Raw genomic sequence first — 6988 nt, forward strand, 5'->3', positions numbered from 1 at the left:
TTATAAATTCAACACTTTGAATTTATTCTCTCCATATTTCATAAATTCAACTTCTTGAATTTATTATCTCATAAATTCAACTCCTTGAATTTACTATAATATATAAATTCAACTACTTGAATTTATTCTCTCAACGGGAATAAATGATCCAGTACTTGTGTGACCCTCAATGGTTCAGGGATACAGCTAGCCGTGGGTTCACAACTCTTTGTGATTCAGAATAACACTTATTCTTATTCGGGCTTACCCTAGTTAGCCCCATTCTTTTCATCAACACCTTGATCAAGTATGTCAGAACTCATTTCTGATTGCACCCATCGGATCATGGTAAGAGCGTCTAGTAGCATCGCCCCATGATCCCCTAGGTATCCCTGATAGTGCCTACAAGAACCAGTCGATTATGATTAACGTATAGTACGGTCCCTTCATCTCATATATCCCGATCGAATCTGCAACCATAGGTTCATCGAGGGTTGCATATTAATTCGATAACTATGTGACAACTATAATAGTGGCATCGCGTGTACTATTGGAGAACTCTTTCTCTAACGTACATCTCATACTCTGGCCAGAGATTCCATGCACTATTATTACATCCGATCACATAGGATATCCACACCCATAGGTGAGCGGTGAATCCCCGACTACAATGCACTGGCTCCTATATGTGTCGCCCAACCTCGCCACCTGATGACTCTCCTGGAGCCGGTAAACGAGTCAAAGCACAGCCCTAGCATATAGAGCCTCGGTGTTGTCCCTGGTTGTAAGGACTAATGGTGCACAATCATAACCATAGACTTATCCTCTCCATGAATGATAACCACTTGGAAAGTCCGAGGGAGGGTTGTTCAGTATAATCATCATATGACTACCCATCTGTATGTTTGGACATCTCTATGCCCTTACCAAGAAGCGTAGTACACAACATCACAGATGCTAGTCTCGAGCTCGAGCGACCTTTATCCTTGTTTTAGGCGGCTGAATCGACTAGGAACGAATTTAGAATATGCAGTGTTTACAAATGAGTATCAACATCGAATCACGATTCATCTGTATTCAAGCATAATCAAGGACTTTATCTATGCTGCTTGCATGGGTATACAGATAAAGTACAACAAAACCATTAAAAAGTAAATTATACAACTGAGTCAATAAATTCCCTAGCCAACAGTTGGCTTACAGGGCATCTACTCTAACAGGACACTGGAATCCCGTGAAGTCTGACTAGACTATCTCTCTGATGTGCAGCTCTGCGTATTGAGTCATGGTGAAAGTCTTCCTGATCGGTAGAAAATGAGCTGATTTGGTGAGCCGATCAACCATCACCCAGATCGAATTATATCCTCCATTAGTCCTCGGAAGCCCTGACACAAAGTCCATGGTAATGTTATCCCATTTCCACTCGAGGATAGGGAGTGGTCTCAGCCTCCCTGAAGGTCTTTGATGCTCTGCCTTAACCGGGTGACAAGTCAAACACTCGGAAACGAATCACAGAATATCTCGCTTCATGCCCGGGCTCCAATAAAGAGTCTGAAGGTCTTTATACATCTTCGTACTTCCTGGGTGGATGGAGTCCGGGGTGTTGTGGGCCTCGCTCAAGATATCTGCTCTCAGGGAATCACAGTCGGTAACCCACAGACGGTCCCTATAACTTACTATGCCCTCTGTAATATCTCGACCTTTTATCATGTTATTGTTGATGGTGTAATTCATGATTTCTTGTGATAAGGTATGGTTATAGATATTTTAATGTTTATTGGTTATGGATATGTTTATTGGGATGATTAAATATGGTTATTGTTTGGAGTTATGTTTATGGTTAGTGTTGGTTTTGGAAATGAATGGGTAGAATAGAAAGTTGATCTTGAGCAAAATAGGAAATGGAAGTGCAGAAACGGTGTGAAAAATGTGGCAGTAGTTGTGGTTTTTAGTATAATATTTTGTATATTGATCCAATTGATGTGAGTCCAATTCTATTAGAAACATAAGGTATAATACTATAACTTTTAGGTTTTGAGTTTTGTTTAAATCATTAGGGAAGATGAGGGGTACACGGACCCCTGCACGGGGTCTGGGTTTTTCCATGCAAAATGTGTGATATCCAGTGTGTACACGGACCCATATGCTACTACTTAAATTATAATTCACCCAAGTGTAGGTTGTCTGCAAGTAATATATTTCGAAAGTACGAGATCGATCCACAGAGAGGTTATTTTTAGTTTAAATTTATAAATTTATAGATTACCAAATTCAAGAATGAAGTTTACAAATTATAAATTCTGTCAAGGCTCGAGGATTTATTCTTGGTTTATATAATATTGTTTAACTAAAAGTAAAACAAAGGAAACCACCATAAATAATTGTTCCAAGAAAATAAAATATTTAAACACACACCTAATATAATATAGTTCCCACTATAGAAAATAACGAATTTACCGATATTTTATATATGGTACCTATGATTATATATATAACTATAAAAATATATAATTGCATAAAGTAATGTTAAATTAAATCATTATATTTCATTTAGAACAACCGGCAGAGCCACGCTATTGTCTAAATGAAATATATGATTTAATAAATTAGTTGCGGGAAAGTAAAAGTTAGTTGAGATAAAAGTAAAAGTTAGATGCAGAAAGTAAAAGTTAATTGCGATAAGTTCTTCTTTCTTTTATCACTTAGGAGCCGTGTGAGATGAAAGTCTCCTGCACGGTTTTGTCGCAAGGGCCAACTTGATCCTCTTCCCTAGGTACTATTTTATAATACCGAATATAATTTACTATTTCATTACAAGTAGGAGTGAGAAAAAATATCGAATTGTACGGTATACCGAGATTNAAGCATTTGATGTAAATTGATAACAACAAATAATTCATTTTTATACCTACAATAAAAAGAAATTAGCAAAATGAAAAGAAATAAAGAAAGAATATACAAAATATAAATAATCTTACTTCACCAAGAATTATCATATTCACCTTGACATAATAGATTTAGCTTTCCATGAGCTTACTTTTGATCAACAATAAAAACATCACTCATAATTGAGAAAATGAAAATTATATTGGAACTTAGAACTTTTATACACACTCACACTATATTTTACAATGGGATAGAATGATTCTCAAGCTAGCACAAGGCCTCTATTTATAGGCCAAAAGAGAGAAAGGATAAAAAATTTTATTAATGCCACGTAGTTGTATTAGTAGTCTTTGTCTTCTACAACTTCAATTCCATGTCCCTTCTTTCAATGCTTTGTTTCACGACTTTAATCACCGAATATGACTCTGCTCAAAACAACAAACATGTGGAGAATTGTCTGTAGATGAATTTGGCCACTTGTTTCACCTCATTTGGTTAAATATTGAAATAGTTATGATTTTTTACTATATGCTGGTCATGGTAAAAGTAAATTTGTCCTTCTTTTGATATTTGCACAATTTGATCATCATAATGAACTTTTTAGGCAATCATGTCTGCTGCTAAGTTGTAGATAATTTCTCAAAGATTTCAAACATGTTTGAATCACCTCCATTTGAATTTTCTAGCTTGAGTTATCATTATTTTACCAACACGTAGAAAACCTGAAAATAAAACATAATTAGTAAAACATTTAAATATAAACAAACAATACTAAAATAACATAATTTTATAATTTTAATGAAACTTAAATTTTAAAATATAGGTTTTAACATAGAATAAATTATTAATTTTAAGTTTCATTACCATACACGGAGGGAGGCACGTGGTCCGTGTCTATGGCATGGAAACACGTTTTTTTAGGTATTGAAGGCTTATAAACTCTTGTCTAGATGTTTCTACAACATTCCCTCTTCTCTTTTATTTTGTTCATCGGTTCTTGCTTCTTTTCCCTCAAGTTTTCTCTTCTCCAAATTTTTACTCCAAGTTCAAGGATTATAGTGATTTCTTAGTTGCTCCTACCAAAGATTTCAAGCTACAAGGTAAGGGTTATATTATTTTGGAGTTTAGAAGGGTTTGTATTATTGAAGGGTTAAGTTGGGTTCATTGATTCATTGGATTATTTGTGATGATTTATGATTATTATTGTGATTCTTGTTGTAGGCTTCATTCAAGATCATCATAGCCATCTTAGTGCTTGTGGGTTGTAAGTAGAAGCTGTCTTTCAAGTGCTCACATGATTTTATATGTATCAAGCCATGTTATTGCTAATTTGCTCCTTTCATTGTTATACAGTTGATCTATATATTGTTATATGTTCATTGTTCAAGCATTTCCATTGAATTCATTGATCAAGGAGCTAATATACCATTGTGTCTACCAAGTGTTTGTTTAAATGCTTCAATGAGATTTCCTATGATTAAATCCAAGGAATGATAGTAATTCATGCATGTCATTGGCCAATCACATGATTATAAGTATCTCACACAGTTTTGATATATTTATATATCAAAGAGATACTATCCACTGGTCACATATCACAGACTATCATTATCATTTCCTTTCCTTTAATTCATGCCATAAAATACCATCTATATTTCTTTGTTATCTATTGTTCCTTGTAGATGGTATTATTCATTGTTTACTGCCATTGATTCATTGTTCATTGCCACTGATTTATTGTTCATTGCCATTGCTATAGCCATGTTCCAAGCCAAGCCCATGTATATGTATTTGTTATGTACAGCTTTCTGCTTACTGAGTTTTATCTCATTCCAGTTAATATCATGTGATGCAGGTGATAAAAAGGATTGAAGTGGATTGTTTGAGGTAGGAGAAGTCATATAAAAGGCAATGGGAAAGATTTTGTTTGTTCATGTCACTTTTATTTTGATTATGGTGAACATGAAAAGTTTCATTAATCATGTATTTTGTAAAATGAATCATGGGGTGAATGATGTTGACTTTTGGTTTTCTTTTGGATGATACAAAAGTTAATATTTATGTAAACTAATTTTGAAATTGTTATGATGTTAAATGGGATATTGTTCTTTCCCTTTCAAATGATAATGTTTCCGCGTATGTTTTTCCTTTTAAATTTAAATGTCATGAAAGGGGGTTGTTACAATTGGTATTAGAGCGAAAGTTCTTCGGACCATATATGACTTCTTCTACCTAGGACAATCCGGTATGTTTTCCATCCTGCATGTATTGATTTTAACATTGAGTATTGATTCCATTTCATTACCATTTATGTATTCTTTCTTCCTATCTATGTTAATGTGAGCTTATGTGTAGGACATGCCTCCCAAACGAAAGACTACTGAAGGGGACGATAGGACCCCTCCCATTGATAAGACGGTAAAAGTTTTAGATGAATTTATTAGGCTATTGAAAGAACAAGCAAAGGTTTATGGTGAGCAAATCCAACAGTTATTGAGCATGCACACCTCGACTCAGGGTCGTGGTCGTGGAAGAATCCAAGGCACAACGGAAAGTTCTGAAGATAATGCATATGATCGTTTCAGACGTATGAACCCTCTGGAGTTTATCGATGGTCCTGATCCACTAATTGCTCTTGAATGGATCAAATCATTGGAGGCTATATTTGATTAATTGAAGTTCACTCAGGGTCGTGGTCGTGGAAGAACTGTCTTTATGTTAGTCAAAGCTGCTCGCATCTGGTGGGAAGCTACGAAAGTGACTGTCAATGTTCGCGAGTTAAAATGGGATGAGTTCAAAGAGTTATTTTATGCCAAGTATTTTTCAAGAGAAGTTAAAGCGATGAAAGTTAAAGAATTTCTTGAGTTAAGACAAGATTCCTTGTCTGTTGCTGAGTATATCTTGAAATTTGAAGAAGGATGTGTGTTTGTTCCGTTCATTTCTGAAAATGATAAAGACAAAGGAGAACATTTACTTCGTAGCTTGAAACCAGAAATTGTACGGGATGTTCATATGGCAAAAGTGATTACTTATCAAGACATCGTTGATAGAGCCTTATTTGCCGAGCACGATGAACAAGAGATTGAAAAGGAACGGCAGGTAAGGTGGCAAGCTTTTCAAGATAGAGGGCAAGGGACAAGCACTAGTTCTCGAGGTGGTTAGAAAGGAAAAGGGAAGATGGAGCAACGCAATAAACCTTCTGCGCCTTCTTCAGATATGGAGCGACCGGTATGTCCTAAGTGTGGAAAGCCACACAAGGGTGAGTGTTTGGTGGGTAGCGGACGATGTTTTAGATGCAAGGAGATGGGACACAAGGCACTGAATTGTCCTCTCTTCTCAGGCAAAGGAAAGGTCCAGGGCAGAATTTTTGCTATGACGAAGGAAAGTGTTAATCCTGATTCTTCTGTGATATCAGGTAATATTTTAATCTATGGCAAAGAAACAATTACATTGATTGACACTGGTGCAACCCATTCTTTTATGTCTGAAGCTTTGATGCATTCTATATCTGTGGAACCTACTATTATGCCATTGCACTTCACTATTATGTTGCCTCCTGGTGATGAGATTTGTCCTACTAGTATTCTTAAGGCATGTGCTACTACTTAAATTATAATTCACCCAAGTGTAGGTTGTCTGCAAGTAATATATTTCGTAAGTACGAGATCGATCCATAGAGGGGTTATTTTAAGTTTAAATTTATTATTTTATAGATTACCAAATGCAAGAACGAAGTTTACAAATTATAAATTTTGTCAAGGCTCAAGGATTTATTCTTGGTTTATGCAATATTGTTTAACTAAAATTAAAACAAATGAAACCACCATAAATAATGGTTCCAAGAAAATAAAAATATTTAAACACACACCTAATATAATATAATTCCCACTATAGAAAATACCGAATTCACCGATATTTTATATATGGTACCTATGATTATATATAACTATATAAATATATAACTGCATAAAATAAATGTTAAATTAAATCATTATATTTCATTTAGAACAACCGGCAGAGCCACGCTATTGCCTAAATGAAATATATGATTTAATAAGTTATTTGCGGGAAAGTAAAAGTTAGTTGCGATAAAGTAAAAGTTAGATGCGGAAAGTAAAAGTTA

Source organism: Primulina huaijiensis, chromosome 10 (genome assembly GCF_012295235.1).
Source record: "Primulina huaijiensis isolate GDHJ02 chromosome 10, ASM1229523v2, whole genome shotgun sequence".
Taxonomy (NCBI): Eukaryota; Viridiplantae; Streptophyta; class Magnoliopsida; order Lamiales; family Gesneriaceae; genus Primulina; species Primulina huaijiensis.